The following is a 17,254-nucleotide window of genomic DNA, read 5'->3' on the forward strand; positions in this document are numbered from 1 at the left end:
GTTTTCCATCCCAGGGTGTGCAGAACTACTACATTTTTTTTAAAAAGGGGGAGAGGGAAGAGATGGTTCTGCTAACAGTGACCAGAAGTTGAAAATTCCTTGAATAGGAGCACATTCCTTAGACATTGGTGCATCCAGATCCACGGGGACTTTGTGAAAGTGTAGGTTCCGATTTGGTGGGTCCAAGACAAGGTGGAGATCCTGCATCTCCCAGGGACGCTGGTCCTGCAGCAAATAGTCAAGGGCCCCTAATGAGCTATTTCATTAGAACCTAAGAAAATAGCTAATGATGAGGAAAAATAGCTAATCAACTTCCTTGGATGGTGGGGAATCTGTGGTCCCATATCTCTGATGGTATCTGTGATGGGCTGAGCGCAGTGCCCGACACATAGAAAGGTCTCAGTAAAGCTCTTCTGTGACTGTGACCCTCCTTCTCCTCCTAGATAGCGAAGCGCTGTCAGAGTGGGAAGAGCATGGCTGTCAGGGAGGCCTGGGTCTACGCTGACTCGCTCCTTTCTCGCCATGTTCCCCTCCGGCCCCCCAGGTGGGGACTCAGGATGACCTGTCTAGTGCTCGGTACGGTGCTAGTGGTAACAATCATTATTGTTGTTGTTCAGTCGCTCAGTCATGTTCCACTCTTTGCCACCCCATGGGCTGCAGCACACCAGGCTTCCCTGTCCTTCACTATCTCCGGGAGTTTGCTCAGACTCACGTCCATTGAGTCAGTGATGCCATCCAACCATCTCACCCTCAGTCACCCCCTTCTCCTCCTGCCCTCAGTCTTTCCCAGCTTCAGGGTCTTTTCCAGTATTATTATTAGTAAATAATTAATAACCATTATTGTTTATCCTTACTGGGTCAGAAGAACATATCTTTTTTTCACTGTGACTCCATCCCTTACCCCCCCATATGTATATCCAGCATTTCGAAATGGATCAAAAATGTCCATTTATCACTGGGTGGAGGGGCCCACAGAATCACCTGAGGGGCCTTTGTGCCCTGCCCAGGTCCAGCTGGACACCCTCACCTTGGCAAGGGAAGTCGTCTGTGACAATGGGCCCCAGGGGATAGGATATGTCTTATCTCCTCTAGGGTTTGAAGGGCATTAACAAGATTGGGCGGCCAGAACCTGTGAGTTACCAGAACTCTAGTGCCTCCTTTGAAGTCCAACCTTCTAAATTGATTATTATTAACAATCTCATTATCGTTATTATTAACAATCCTAATTGCCACTCAGGGGCCTGATGGGCCAGCACGTTGCCCTCTCTGGGTCTCAGTTTCCCCCTCTGGAAAGCAGTGTCTCAGCTGGGACAGGCAATCCACAGGGTGACCAGTGCCTGGGTTTGCGGTCCCAGCCCTGCCATTGTTGGCTTGGGCACAGGACCTCATCTCTCCCAGCCTCAGTTCCCCCTTTTGTCAAACTAGGGACGATGATTGTGCCTCCCTCCCAGGACTCCCGAGAAGAGACAACAGGACGAATCCGCATGGAATGACCCGCACAGATCCTGGCCCAGGGTAAGTTCTAATGAATGTCAGCTCTTATCACTATCTCCAGCCCTGTGTTTGAGGGTTCCAGACAAGCGGATGGCAGATCCCCACACTTACTGCCTGGGGTTGGCCCTCTGGGAGAGCTGGAGCTGCTGCTGCTTTCTGACCCTTGTCACAGTGTTTGAACAAGAGCTCTGGGGTGTAAGCTCAACACTTTGACAGGAGTGTGGGCTGAGGGGTTCAGGGGGACCCAGCTGGAGACAGGAAGGGGGTGGCCTGGGTCGCTGCACCAGCCGCACCTCCTTCCCTCTCTCCTCCCCATCTGGGTCACACACGGGCTTCTCAAATCCCCCTTCCACACACACAGACCAGGACCCAGCGTTCTCACTCTCTGCAGCTGTCTTGGGGAACCAGCTGTCCCCTGGGATGGACTCCTGCCTGCAAAGCCCCCACCAGCCCATCTCTCAGGTGTCAGATGCAGCCTGTCCCCTCCACCTGCCATGACAACAGTTGCACGTAGGTTTCCAGGCAACAAGGGGGCATTCTGCTACTCTGTTAACTCTCCCGCCACCCCCCTCTCTGGCAGAGCCAACCCACTCTCAGGGACTGGGAAGGGAAAGGGGGTTCTTCCTAGCAAAGAGGAGGGGGTTTCTAAAGTCAAAGATGAAGAGGCTTCCTACACCCTGCCAGAGAGGAAACACAGTCATTCTCCCTTCACCCCGACAAGGGTGATGGCGGAGCAACTGATGGTGGGGCTGGGCACGGTCACGGCACCAAGGGGACCTCCTGTCACCCTGACTCCAAGATGAGACCAAGTGAAGCCCCTCCTCCCCTGGAACCGAGCCCCATGTCCTCTGAGACCTGCACTGGCACCAGGTGAGCTGTCAAGCGTGTACCTGCCCTTCCTTCAACACACAGGGAAGCCCACCCCTGCCTCTGGGCTGCAACCTGACCCACGGGGGACACGGGTAGGGTCTGGGGCCCACCCTGGCTGCCAGTAAGCCAAGGACGGGCTGTGACATGGTGGCTTCACGCAGCGCTGGCTCTAGACACCTCAAGGGGCTGTGGCCATGGAGAATTGTGTGTACTCTGCAGCCTGGTGGTCTTCTGAGTCTTCCCTCCCTTGGTGTGGCAGGGAGGCAGCCCCTGGCTCCAAGGAGTCTCCGAGCTGGGGCAAAACTGCCCCAAAGAATGATGGAGCAAGAGGGACAGGCAGAGAGAGCCCCAATTCTGGAAGAAAACCAAGGGAAGAAGTGTAGACAGTGCGTGTGGGGGGTGGTGGTAAGAGCCACTTGGAGGAAGAGAAGAGAAAATAGCAGAGGCGGAAAACTCAGCTGACTATAGGGTAGGGAAGACAGATGGATGAAGCAGATTAGACAAGAGTAGGGAGGGCGGGCCCTCAGGGCACCTGAGCACAGCCCATGGCTACCCAGAGGTATGAGGTGGGGGAGAAATATTCAAAAGAAGCTGATAAGTTGGCTATTTTTTTTTTTTGAGGTATAATTGAATATCATATTATATTAGCTTTAAGTGTATAGCACAATGGACTTCCCAGGTGGCTCAGTGGTAAAGAATCCATCTGACAAGCAGGAGACACGGGTTCGATCTCTGGGTCAGAAAGATCTCTCTGAGAAGGGAATGCCTACCCACCCCCGTATTCTTGCCTGGGAAATCCCAGGGACAGAGGACCCTAGCAGTCTGAAGTCCATGGTGTAGCAAGAGTCGAAGACGATTTAGCGACTAAACAACCTCGACACACAGCATAATAATTCATTATTTGCAAAATAAGCACCACAATGTCTAGTTTCAAGTCACCACATATAAACAGTTTTCTCCTGATGAGTTTTTCTTATGTGAAATCGCTAATTAAAAAAAAAAAGTTGGCAACACATTAAACACTTTAAAAGTACTGGGGGAATTAAGACTCGTGGTCTTCAGGACACCAGTGTAACTGCTCAGGGTTGTGGGGAGGGCGAGTGCCTGGGTGCAGGAAGCCTGGCTGAAGAGAAATGGAAATAGAGGCAAAGGTAGACAGAGCAGCTAGGACCCGAAGGCACTGGGCTGGGAGGGGGGAGGTGAAGGGTCAGCCGAGGGGAGGGACGGGACATGGAGGCGCAGAGATAGGACTGGAGGTCCAGGCGCCACCTTGGGACAGATGAGCAGCCAGGGAGGCCACGGAGGGTGTGAAGGAGGGGGAGGGTGCGATAGAGAGCAGCCCCACCGTCTAGGGAGAGGAGACAGGTGAGTCAAGAGGGTGGGAGGGGAGGCACAGACCCCGGAAGACGCTGAGACCTCCGCGCTTCCGCTTCCGCTTCCGCCAGGAGACCTGCCTCTCTCCACCGGCCTCGGTGCCTGTGTGCGTGTGCGCGCCGGACCCCGGCTCCATTCTCCAGAGATGCGTCAAAGGCCCTCTAATACCTGATGTCTTAATTCTGCCGAGCTCTCTGACTCGGGGCACCCGGGCACTCTCCTAACTTCAGGGTGGGTTGGAGGGCGATTGCTTGGGTCCCTTCAACGCGCGCACACACTCTCACACTGACACACTTGGCCCCTCGAGCTGGGCTCTGAGACTCGACCAGAAGCACATGGAGTTGCACCTTCACAGCTCTGAGGCCACCGCCTCCGCGCCTCGACATTTGTGTCTCTGTGAGTGTGACGTCCCAGGGCTACCAGGTGTGAGGGCCTCTCTCTGGCCGCTTCGTCTCTCCCTCCGGTCTTCCTCCCTGGCTCTGGGTACCAAAGCCGAGTGTTTAACTGGGTCTGATTCCACATCTGAGTCTCTGGCTGCGAGTGAATGACTTGTGTGTGTGTGTGTGTGTGTGTGTGTGCGCGCGCGCACGCACACACGCTCATGTGCACCTCTGCTTGCACATGCCTCTGTCTTTTGCACACTCTCCCTCTTGACCTCCACCGATGGCCGACTCTGCAGCAGGCTGGACCCTGTGCCTCTTAGTCGCCCCTGCACCTTTCTGGTGTTGGGGTGCCCCCGGACTCCCTGTCACCTGTGCCCGGGTCTGTCCCCACGCTCCCAGAGTCTGTGGCTCCCTGTGTCTCTGCCTCGCCTGCTCCCTGTGTGTGAGGATGGTGTGTGTTCCCTTCTCTCCCCGACTCTCCTTTCTTTTGGAAATTAACTCCGTGTCTGTTTGGCTCCGTGGTGATGCGCCCTAGTTGTGTGTGTGTGTATTTGGGAGTCGGGGCCCCGTCTCTCACTCTGGCTGTGCCTCTCCCTGTCTCTTCTATCTCCCTCCCTTCCCTGCCTCGTCTGAATCCCTCCCGCTCTGCTCTGTGTCCCTCTTTCCTGAGTGTGCTTTCGAACGCTCCGGTGCTAGGATCAGAGGAGACCCCAGGGAAGAAGGACGGTGGGGAGGGGAAAAGGAGGTGCAGGTGAGAAGGAGCAAAGAGACAGGAAGAGGGAAGGGGGCAGATCCTGGCCCAGGTCGGGGGTAGGGGGCGGGGAGTTTTTTAAGCGGGTAAAAGATGCTGCCCGCGGCCTGGACCAGGAGGGAGCGACGAAGGCTACTCCCAGCTGCCGCCGGAGCCCGAGTTCCTGTCTGGCGGCTGCGCGGCCGGGAACTTGGGATGTGAGGCGCATAGCAATGGGGCGCTGCGGAGCCTCGACTGCAGCTCCCAGCTGGGGAGGGGGTGGGGAGGGGGCCGAGGGGCGGCCCTGAGGCTCCCTCCCCCTCCCCCTCCCCAGCTGGGCTCTCCCCAGGGGATTTCCTCACCCTGAGAAAGTCTCTTCCAGAAAGCCTGGTCTGAGGCTGCAGGGAGCGGGGCGGGGAGAAGGGCCCGGGGCTTCGGAAGAGGTGGGGGTGGGGAGGGAGGGGGAAGATGGGAGTGCCCGAGAGGCCGGTTAGGGGTGGGCGGGCGAGGGGGCATCCTGGGCCTCAGGACCCCGAGGCCTGCAGAGAGAGTGGCTGGACCCCTGGCCTGAGAGAAGGAGGAGCCTGCGGATGTGGGGGCTTGAAAACGTGGGCGGAACCCTGGACAGAGGAACCCTGGACAGAGCCTGGGTCTCGGGCTCCCAGGGACTGAAGGGGAGTCGGGAAAACCTGAGGGTCCGAGGAGAGGTTCCAGAAAGGAGGCCCCTACGACCGGAGGACGGGGACTAGGGGAGCCCTTGAAGTGAGGAGGCGAGGATGGAGGCCCTGAGTGAAGAAAGGTCACAGAAGGGGGTCCGGGACAGAGCAGGATGGAGCGAAAGAGTCTGGGAGTGCTGGAGAGGAGCTCTAGACCCCTGCCCAGGTGAGGGTCCTAAAGAGAGAGGGGAAGTGGTAAGGGTCCTGAGGGGAACAAGGTAGGGACTGGGGGCTAGAGGAGAAAGATGCTAAAGTTGGGGTCTCCTGGAGAGGGGATCAAGGGAGGATATTGGGGAGAGAGTGAGAGACGGGGGTAGGGGTTGCGGGGGGAGAGATGAGTGGATCCTGAGGGGAAGATGAGGAGCAGTTAGAAGGTCCTAGAAGAGCAGGTATGAGGGAGGGAAGGCCTGGGAAGGCCTGGGAGGGCAGCAAGTGGGGGAGGGGAGGGCCCCAAGCGGAGAAGGCTAAGGACGGTGGGGGGCAGGTAGTGGTCCCAGAGAGACACGTGCCTGGGGATGCAAGGCCCCACGAAGCAGAATGGGGTCAAGGAAGGAGGTCTTGGGAAGAGGGAGGGACCGGGGTTCGGTGGCCCCGCAGTCAAGGTTGGGGGACCCCAGAGGGAGAAGGGCTGCAGGTTGGGGAGGGGGTGTCTCATTCCCCAGTCACCCCTCCGATTTTTCCCATTCTCACTTCCCAAACTCCCCGGTTCTCCCCGGTTGCCACGGCAACCGCTCCTGCCAGGCGCGGTCACCAAGGAAACCCCGTGCCCGCCTCTCCCCCCCTCCCCATCACTGGAGTGCCCCCCCACCCCAAGCAGCATTGGTGTGGAAGGTGGGAGGGGCAATGGGGGGAGAACTCGGACTCCCCGACCCAGAGAGGGGGCCCAAACCTACATCCAGCGAGCCCCCCCCCCCCTCCCCGCAAGCCTCCATCCTCAGCCCCACAGCTGGATACGCAGCGACCGCCAGACGCGCATTTCCACCGCCCATGCCTCGGCGGCGGCGACCCCCCACACAGAACTAAGAACCCCCACCCGACCGCCTCTCCCACCGGCTTCTGCTCTCCAGCAGGCCCCGCCCACTGTCCTCTGCCGCCCCCCCCCATCCCGGAGGAGGCCTGAGACCACGGTCCCCTAATTAGAGAATGCCCCCCCACCCCCCAGCGCCCCCGCGGTTCCTCCTCCCGCCCCCGCCCGGGCCCTTCGGCGGCTACTCACAGCGAGGAAAGGGGCTCCTTCCGGGGGACAGCATGCCCAGCCAGCGGGGGGAGGACCCCCCCAGTGAGGCACCGGGATCCGGGGTGCGAGGCCCGCTGCGGGGAGGCGCGGGGGGGCGGGGCTGCGGCCGGGCCCGGGGCTCTCGCGTTCTGTGCCCCCCTCCCCGGCTATGGATGGGGAGGGGGCTTCCGCAGCGGCAGCGGTGGGGTTCGGCGGGGGGTGGGGGGCCGCTCTGCCTCCTCGCCCGCCCGCCCGCCCGCCGCCCGCCCGGCGCCCTGGTCCGCCGGCCCGCCTTCCTTCTTGCCTTCCTTTCTTCCCTTCTTTCTTTCCTCGCTTCCTTCCTTCCAGCCTTCCTGCCTGCTTCCCTCCCTCCCTCCTCGGGCCGCCGGCGCCGCTCTCCCCCCACCCCACCCCCCCCAGGCCCCGGCCCCGGCCCCGGCCCCCGCCTCGGACGGTGCGGCAGCGACCGGGAGCAGCCGAGAGCGGCAGAGACGGGAGCGGAATACTGATGATGGAGGGGGAGCGGGAGGGAGGGGAGGGAGGGCGCCGGGAGGGGGGAGGCTGCCCGGGAAGGAGCAGAGGGGGGAGAGGAGGGAGGAGAGGAAGAAGGGGGGGGAGGAAGGGAGGGAGGAAACGGGGGGGGAGGGCCGAGGGGGGAGGGGGACGGCCGAGGGGGGAGGGGAGGGGTGAAGCGGGGGGAGACAGAGACCGGGAAGAGACAGAGGGACCCGGGGACGAGCCAGGAAGGATGGAGGGAAGGGGAGAGGGAGGCGAGCTTGTCCTGCCCGGGATGGGAGGCTGGGAGAGGAGCAACTCCTAGCGCACCTTTGGTAAATATTTGCAGGGGCGAATGCGGGAGGGCACGGCAGGGCCAGAGCGAAGGGGTGGAGGGGAAGCGGAGCTGGGGAGAAGGAAGGGGGCAGGCAGAGGACAGGACAGGGACCTCGAGGGGAGAGATGGTCGGGGGCCTGGAGGAGCCCCGGGAGCTGGCAAGTGGGGGAAGGGAGGAGGAAGGGGAGAGGTGGGAGAGAGCTGGAGGAAAGGTCAGGGAGCTTTGGGAGGGGCGGAATATGGGGACAAGGAGGGAGCCCCGGGGAAACCGAGCCGGACCGAGATGAGAGGACGGAGACCGAGGGAGGGGTCGGGGGAGAGGGGAGGTCCAGGGCAGCGGAGGAAGGAGCCTGGCAGCTAGAGCCGTGAAGGCAGGATGGCAGAGGGAGGGCGGGGGCCTGGGCAGGACTTGAACCCCACGGGCTGCCCGCCTCGTCACCCCTTCCCCACTCAGCACCTGAGAGAGGATCCTCATACCCACTTTCCGGATGAGGACTCTGGGCTTTCCGGGGGACCAGGGCGGCAGTCTCTCAGCGCGGAGTCCCGGCTCTGCACGGAGTATCTTGGAGGAGCAAAGAGGACGTCGGGCCCTGGCAAGGAGCCCCTGGCCCAGATCTGTCGGGTGGCAGGGCAGAGGATGGGCCCACACCCACCCCGACCCCCACTGCGTTCTCTCACCTCCCCAGGTGTTGGCAGCGGGTGCTGGGGATACATTTAGAGCTGTGAACCCGCTCTGCACCTTGGGTGCAGGGAGGTGGGGAGAGGCCGCAGGGGCCTCTGAGAGGTCACCTCGCCTTCCTCCTGCCTCATCAACTCCCCCCCAGCCCTGCCATCTGCTGCCCCCAAAGGCTCAGGGACCAAGGATGGGGGGCATGGGGGATTAGGGGGCAAAGAAATTCAGAAGGGGGCTCAAAGGAGGCAGCCCCTATCCCCAGCACTGAATTTCCTCCCAGGCAGGAAATTCACCTCTTCTTTGTCCCACCCCCTCCCCCAAAGTCCGGCTACTAACTTTGGACAAAGAGAGAAAAGGTACAAGTTCTCTTAGTGGCAAGGTCCCTAGAGAGACTGACTCCTCTCTTTTTTCTGAGAGCCCCAGGAGCAGCCGATGTACCCCTTTCTTCCTCACAGGCAGAAATAGGGTGAAGTGGAAGCCTACTTGGGGAAAGAGAGGGGCTGGAAGGCAGGGAGGGAAAGTAGGTCACCTTTGGGTGCCTAAGAAGCGGCTGTGGGTCGTGACTGGTTAATGAGATATGAGCACTACAGAGAAGGGAAACTGAGGAAGGGGAGAGAGAGGGGCCGGGGCCTGGGAGCCCCAGATGGGTCGTGGAGCACTGGGTCCCCACCTTGGTGCTGCTACAGAAACCGGGTTTAGGAGATGGGAGGTGTGAACATGGCCACCCCAGAGCACAGCATAGTACAGGCTCAAGGTCAGTGGTGATAATGGTGGTAAAACAGTAATAGTAATAACAGCCAGCGTTTCCTGGCTTCGGTGAGACCCTGGACACTGTACTGAGTACAGCATGAACATCTAGATGATTCCTTACAACCAGCCTCAGCTGGACTTTCAGGGATGCTTGGGCACTGGTGGACACAGGCTGAGCAGGATCTGGGGGGCCCCTGCTGTGCCCAGAGTTAACCCTTCAGTTCCTGGAGGCTTGCTGGTGAGAGGCCAGAATGGGGAAGTACAGAAGAATTTCCACACATCTTGAGCCCAAGCTTTCCTGGCCTGGTCTGAACCTATTTCAGAGAAATGTAAGAGCACCAGGACAGGACTTCCCTGGTGGTATAGTGGTTAAGAGATTCTGCCTTGCAATGCAGGGGACGTGGGTTCAATTCCTGGTCGGGAAACTAAGATCCTACTTGCCACACGCTGTGGAGCAGCTAAGCCTGTGTGCCACAACTGAAGAGCACGTGCACCCCCAGTAGAGAATCGTGCGCCGTCATGAAAGATCTCCAGTGATGCAACTAAGGTCCCATGCAGCAAAAAAAGAAAAAACACTAGGAAGACAGAGGCGGGTGGGGCGGCAGGCTGCAGGTGATGAGGATGCCTCTCGGAGGAAGTGGCATTTGAGCTGAGATTTAAATGATGAGGAAGCAGCCGCCTGGGTGTGCAGCAGAGTCCATGGGCTGAGGAGGTATGGCGAGCAGAGGCATGGGGCTGGCTGCAGGCTTGGCCTGTTTGAGAGAGGAGATGGGACAGGTGTGGCAGAAACAGAGCAGACACAGGAGAGCAGAAAGGGAGGAGGAAGAACCCCAGATTAGAACAAACAAAAAACCAAGCCCAGGGGACCGTCTGTCCCCTAAACTTTGTCCGAAAGCTGAACTCTAGTGGCAGTCCTGAGCAACCTAAACCTCGATCCCCATTTTTTTTCATGCACATTTTCAACCCTGAGTGGGGCTTATGATGGACCAGAAACTCTATTACCTAAGAAGGAGTGGCAGTGACCCCAAGACCTCCCCCTCCCCTGAATAGTAATGGACAGTCAAAAGGTACGTTTACCATTTCAAAAAAAATCAAACGTAAAGTATAGGTTTCCTTTGGGATAGCATTTCAGAGGCTAACCCCAAATCAAATTTCTCTGCTTCAGGCTGTAAAAAAAAAAAAAAAAAAATTTAATCCACTCTTTGTCTTAACCGGTCATCTTACCCTGATCAGAGTTCTCATGGACAGTTAACTTTACCTTTGATAAATAAAATATGGGCCAAGGAAGGAAATTTTCACTTAAAGTAATTTGGTTTTCCCAGAAAACTCTTTCTAAGTGGGATCCATGGGACCTAATGGCTAGAGGTGTCACATACACCCCCACCCCCAGCTATGTTCCTGTATTTTGTTCAGAACACTTGCACTGAGCAGCTACTGTGGATAAACAAGTCATAAACAAGATCGTCACTGACTCGGAGAGCACTAGGTGTGGGAGAATGTCACAGTGGGTGCTCAGGTAAGCTCTGATCTAGCCTCCAGTTCTGACCTGCACTGTTCTTGTTCAGTTACTAAGTCACGTCTGACTCTTTGCAACCCATGGACTGCAGCATGCAAGGCTTCCCTGTCCTCCACTACCTCCCAGCGTTGGCTCACATTCATGTCCGTTGAGTCAGTGATGCCATGCAACCATCTCATCCTCTGTCTCCCCTTCTCCTCCTGCCTTCAGTCTTTCCCAGCATCAGGGGCTTTTCTAATTGGTCTGCTCTTTTCATCAGGTTGTCTAAGTACTGGAGTCTCAGCTTCAGCATCAGTCCTTCCGATAAATATTCAGGGTCAATTTCCTTTAGGATTGACTGGTTTGATCTCCTTGCAGTCCAAGGGACTCTCAAGAGTCTTCTCCAGCACCAGACCAGCCCTAAACATGTAATTGAATAAAAAGCATAATGTGTGCAGAACAGCTGTGTCCAGCTGTAGCCCGCCAGGCGCCTCTGTCCATGGGATTTCCCAGGCGAGAGTCCTGGAGTGGGTTGCCATTTCCTCCTCAAGGGGATCTTCCTGACCCAGGGATCAAGCCTGCATCTCCTGCATTGGCAGGCAGATTCTTTACTGCAGAGCCGCCTAGGAAGCCCTGACTTTCACTGTGCCTCCAACCTAATCCCTAATTCTTTGGAGAGATGGCAACTGCTGACCAAGGGACACAGAGTTAGGTGCAGAACAACGTCCCTGTGAGCTCGCTTGTCCAGTTTCTAACCCATCTGTGTTTGTCCTGAGTCAGTGTGGCTGGCCATGTTTCCCAAAGGTGGCTGCGACAGCCCCTCCACTCCCATCCCGCACACTCTGATCCTCCTCCATGTGCGTGTCCCTCAGAACTGCGAGGGCTTTTATGACCTTTTAGACCAATGGAGTGGCAGAAGCAACACCACGTGACTTCCAAGGGTAGGTCATAAACGAGATGCGCCTCCTGCTTTGCTTGCTGGAATCCCGGCTCTTGAGCCTCTGGTGGCTTCATAAGCTGACTAAGGGCACTGAGGCCGCTGTGCTGGGAGGAAGCTCAAACTGTCCTATCCAGGGAGAGGCCACCCAGAGATGCCCTGACACTACCTGAAGAGGGAAGAAGGCCCGTGGCTGTGTTAGCTCTCCTTCCGTGACTGCCCTAGCCGCAGTTTCACAGTGTCCGCTTTAGAGCCAGAACTGCCAGCTGACTGTTTCCCAAATTCTTGACTTGCAGAGACCTGAAGAGATAATAAAATTATCTTGTTGCCTCAAGTCGCTAATTACTGGGGGTGATTTGCTGTACAGCAATAGCTAACGGCAACAGTCACAGACACGGGACACGACACTCTACTTCTTTATATTAAACAGGCAATCTCAAACCATCTACATCCATCAGTGGTTGAATGTTTGGCTGAAATAAACTGAACCACTCTGGTCTTGGTTTCTAGATATTGCTCCCCCTAAAAGGAACCAGACTCCTCGGCAAAGTAGCTGCTTCTGGGTGTGAGGCAGGACAATTACAAAGTAAGCCTGGGAAGTACTCAAATACTAGTGGGGCCAGTTCAAAGGGACCTAGGAGCCAACTTGAAGGGGTTTCTCATTGGCAGAAGTTGGGACAGTTGGAGGAATGATGTGATGTTGGTAACGTGTGTGTGTGTGTGTGTGTGTGTGTGTGTGTATGAAGTAGTTCACAGTTTCAACGTTAGATTTGTGCTATGTTTTTTGAGTTGACGTATCTATGTGAAGCTGGGGTTTTGGCAGTGCTGTGCTTAAAAGCCAGCACTGCCCTGAAAATCTTTGTGGAACTGGAAATGAGGGTTGTGGTGTCTAATCTGATTCTGAAGTTTGAGAGGTTGTGCAGCGCCTAACAGTTGCACACAATCCTGTTAGTGGGCAGTTAGGATGAAACAAAATGTTTTTTTCTTTTGATTTATGTACATTATGTTTTCCATTGGTGCTAACTGTTACATCACAAGGACCTAGCTACTTAATAAATGGAAGAGGTAGGTATTCCTTTAGGGTCTTGAGGAATACCATGAAAAAAATTACTGAGGCACTAAAGGTACTGTGCAATGAGGATGTTTCAGAACCTCTGCTTCAGACTTAATTTCCATCCTATAGAAAAAAGGACAGAGGAACAAGTCAAAAGACACTATGAAGAAATGATCAGACAAATCCAGAAGGTAGAGAACCTGACAAGGTTATTGGCCTGGTCTCTTAAAAGTCAGTGTCATGAGGGAGCAAAAAAAGGGGGGAGTAGCAGTTTTAGATTGAAACGTATTAATGAGACACAACCTGTGCTCAGTCTCTTGAGTCGTGTCTGACTCTTTGTGGCCCTGTGAACTGTAGCCTGCCAGGCTCCTCTGTCCATGGGATGCTCCAGGCAAGAATACTGGAGTGGGTGGTCATACCCTCTTGCAGTGGATCTTTCCAACCCAGGGCTCAAACCTGCGTCTCCTGCGTTTTCTGCATTGCAGGCTCATTCTTTACTGCTGAGCCACGGTGGACGCCCCCAAACCAGATGCAGTTGCATAGAGCTTGCTTGGATCCTAGTTTGAAAGACAGTCTATGGGCAATTGGGAAAATGGAACTTAAACCTGATCTTAAAAACGTGAGGGAATTAATGTTAGTCTTCTCTAGTGTGATAATATGATATTGTGATTATGTAGGAGAATGTTTTTACTCTTAGAAGATTCATGCTGGAATATTTACACCTGCAACTTAACTTTTAAAAAGTCGACATTTGAAATGTTAACAATTGTGAAACTGAAATGATGGGTCTGTGAATGCTCATTGAAATTTGCTTTTCAATTTTCTGTATATTTGACATTTTTCATTACAAATCAGGAAGGGGCAGTCCACTGAGAGAAGTGATATTTAGGGTAGTTGTTATTTGCTATGAACCCCTTTCCCCTCCTGCATAAATATGAATAATTTTTGCCTCCACATTCAAGATATCTCTCATCTCAAATAAACATCACCCCAAAGTTCCTTTTTTTCTTTCTTTTCTCTTTCTTTCTTTCCTTTTTTTGAGCACAGAAAGCTTCATTGCAGGGCCAAGCAGGGGACGGGTAATCCACTCTCAGAAAACCTGAACTCCTAGGACTTCCCTGGAGGTCCAGAGGTTAAGAATTCACCTTGCAATACAAGGGACACGAGTTCAATTCCTGATAGAAGAACTGAGATTCCACATGCTGTGGAGCAACTAAGCCCGAGCGCCGAAACTACTGAGCCCACATGCCAAAACACAACGATCCCACAAGAGGCAGCCAAGATCCTGTGTGCCCCAACTAAAACCCAACAACGCCAAGTAAATATTAAAACACAAAACAAACCCCCCTGAACTCCCAAAGTTTCCACCTTTGAGAACACATCTCCTGCACCTCATTTTTTGTTCTTTTCAGCAAAACTCCTGAGACAATTGTGGGCTTCCCTGGTGGCTCAGATGGTAAAGAAGATATCTGCCTGAAAGACAGGAGACCTGGGTTCGATCCCTGGGTCAGGAAGAGCCCCTAGAGAAGGGAATGGCAACCCACTCCAGTTTTCTTGCTTGGGGAACCCTATGGACAGAGGAGCCTGGCGGGCTACAGTCCATGGGATTGCTAAGAGTTGGACACCACCAAGAGACTAACACTTTCACTTTCTGAGCTGAAGGGAAGAACTCACTATCCCCACTTCTTCCTGTTCTCTCTTCAAACACGGCTGGGTTTCTGCCCCCGCCCCCACACACAGAGCTAAGCTGCCCTTGTCAAGGTCACCAAAGACCTTCATTTTGCAAATCTGTGGGCTCCTTCTAGACCCACATTTTACGCATCCACTTAGCAGCACTTAACGCAGCACCTCCTTGAGACCGCTTCTTCTTTTGGCCCGAGTGTGGCCTTAGCCACACCCTCCGTTCTCTTTTCCCCACCAGACTCCTTTGCAGGTCTCAGGATGTGGGAGGAGAGCTTCAGGGGGCCAGGCTCTGAGCTCTGTTCTCTCCCGGGGTGATCTCATCCAGTTCTCAGCTTTAAACCCAGTCAGCTGGTGACTGCCCCCGTGGGTCTCCAGCCCTGACTCTCCTCAGGCAAGCTCACAGAGGCCCACTGACTTCTCCAACACAGCTTTCCACTCCCACCCTACCCCACACACCTGCTTTGGTTCCCATTTTCCTTATCTCAGCAAATTGTATTACCCTCCACTGAGTTGTTGAAAAAAGAATGTAGAGGGGACTTCCCTGGTGGTCCAGTGGCTAAGACTCTGAGCTCCCAATGCAAGGGGGCCTGGGTTCAATTCCTGGTCAGGGAGCTAGATCCCGCAGGTCACACCCAAGACCCGGAGCAGCCAAAATAAATAAATACAGATTTTTTAAAAAATGAATGTAAAAATTGTTCTCAGTGGGGCTCTTTTTTTCACCCGTAAACCCAACTCATCCAGTCCTGTGGCTCTTCCTCTAAAGAGGCTGCAGACAGTCCCTTCTTTCCATCTCTTCTGCCAGCATGTGACCAAAACCAACATCCCCTCTCCAATGCCAGGCTCCAGGCCTCTTCACTAGCCTGATTGCGGCCACTCCTGCCTCCCTACAACCTCTTCTCCACAGAGTGATCTTGTTAAAGTGTAAATTAGATCATGGTACCCTCCGCTGGACACTCTGCAGACTTTGCACCCTGATTCGAGTTAAACCTGCAGTCTACAATGGCCCTTGTCTGTTTTCTTCATAGAATGCAGTGATAACTGAGCTTTTCTTCATTGTTTGTTTACCTACCGTTCACTGACTGTCTTCCTTCCCTAGTAGGTAGACTCCTTGAGGACAGAGACCCAGTCTATCCTCAGTGACCATTATATCCCCAGTGTCTAAAACGTGTCAGAAAAAGGGTCTCTTTTCATTACGTTTGTTGAATATAATACATAATCCATCCAGTCTTCCGAGTACTACACGAATGATTTTCTTGAAACAAAACCATCCCTCAACATAACAAAACATGAACTGTGTTTGTGGCGTCTACTATGCATTAGACAGGCACTTCACGTTATCACTTCCATAATCTTTCCCCGAATCACTCAAGGAAGATGCTATTATCTCTCCCCCACATTTTACAGAGAAGACTCAAGTTCATAGAGGTGAATACTGATCCAAGACCCCACAGTGAAGAAGTGTTAGAGTTGGACTCCAAATCTGCTCTTTTTGAATCCAAAGCTCACGTTCTTCCCCCTCTGCCATGTTATCTGGGACTTGACTGAATCACAGTTTCTTTTCATTATAAATCTGATACACTGGGAATTCCTGCTTATGGCCATGATCGGTTAACTGGTACCAGAACAGCCCTCCCGTGACAAAACTGGACAAAACATATGAGGCCACTATGTTGGGCATCACCAACTCAATTGACTTGGATTTGAGCAGGCTCTGGAAGATAGAGAAGGGCAGGGAAGCCTGCTGCAGTCCATGGGGTCGCAAAGTCGGACATGAGTGAGTGACTGAACAACAGCATTCTCAGGCATTGAACAGATGGGAAGAGAACGCTGGTCCTATAACCTCTGGTATAACAAGATAATTTCACTCTTAGGTACTCAGCCCAAAGAAATGAAAATACAGATCCATACATTCCACTCAAAGCTCAGATAAGGGACTTCCCCGGCGGTCTTGTGGTTAAGACTCCAAGCCTCCACTGAAGGAAGTGGAGATTCCATCCCTGGTCAGAGAACTAAGATCCTTCATGCCTTGCGGTATGGCCTAAATAAATAAATAAATATATAAACAACTTCAAAAAAAAAAAAAAAAGGCTTAGATAAATCTGTTTGAAGCATCTTTGTTAATAATAACATAAAACTGGAAATAGCCCTAACTTTTATCAACAATGGAACAGATACGCTAATTGTAGTGTATTCATAAAATAAAATACTCTTAACCAACACAAAGGAATAAACTATTGACAGATTCAGTAACATGGATGAATCTCATAGATGTTATGTTGAGCAAGAAAAAAATAAAACAGACCCAGAGAGTACATACAGTATGATTCTATTTGTTCAGAGTTCAGGAAAAGGCCAAATTACTCTTTAGTAATAGAAATCGGAATAGTAGTTCCCTATGGGGGTTGGCGATTCCTTGGAAGGGAACTTTCTGTGTTGATGGAAAAATTCTGTTGTTCTGAATGAGGTGTTGGTTATGTGTATACAGATTTGTCAAAACTCATGGAATTGTAAACTTAGTTTCTGTGCATTTCACCGTATGTAAATTGTTCCTCAAAATAACTGATATAAAATGATAATAACTGGTATAAAATAAATAATCAACAAGGACCTAAAATATGTGCTTCTTCAGGGGCTCAGCAGTAGAGAATCCATCTGCCAGTGCAGAAGATGAGGGTTAGATCCCTGGGTCTGGAAGATCCCCTGGCGAAGGAAATGGCAACCAACCCATTCAGGTATTCTTGCCTGGGAAATCCCATGGACAGAGGAGCCTGGTGGGCTATAGTCTGTGGGGTCGTAAAGAGTCAGACATGACTTAGTGACTAAACTACAACAAGGGAAAAGAATCTGAAAAAGAATCTACCTATCTATAGATCTATAACTGTTACTGTACCCCCGAAACTAATGCAACATTGTAAATCAACTATGCGTCACTAAAAATATATATAAATAATTCTTTGGCTTCTATCTCATATAATTTACAAAAATTAAATCTAGACTGGTTATACATGTGAACCTAAGAGGTGAAACAAAATAGCTTATTTTAAATTT

At 53.3% G+C, this 17,254-nt stretch overlaps 1 protein-coding gene across 1 annotated transcript in view; it reads right to left on the minus strand.

The window, feature by feature from the left end:
• The window catches only part of LRRC4B (leucine rich repeat containing 4B), a 43,378-nt gene extending 36,088 nt beyond the window's left edge, over positions 1 to 7,290 (minus strand). Inside the window, exon 1 of the mRNA XM_042231011.2 lies at positions 6,784 to 7,290. The gene's annotated coding sequence lies outside the window, so the exon portion shown is untranslated. The remainder of the gene's footprint in view (positions 1 to 6,783) is intronic.
• Between the last annotated feature and the right edge of the window lie 9,964 nt (positions 7,291 to 17,254).

The sequence above is a fragment of the Ovis aries genome, chromosome 14, assembly GCF_016772045.2.
Source record: "Ovis aries strain OAR_USU_Benz2616 breed Rambouillet chromosome 14, ARS-UI_Ramb_v3.0, whole genome shotgun sequence".
Taxonomy (NCBI): domain Eukaryota; kingdom Metazoa; phylum Chordata; class Mammalia; order Artiodactyla; family Bovidae; genus Ovis; species Ovis aries.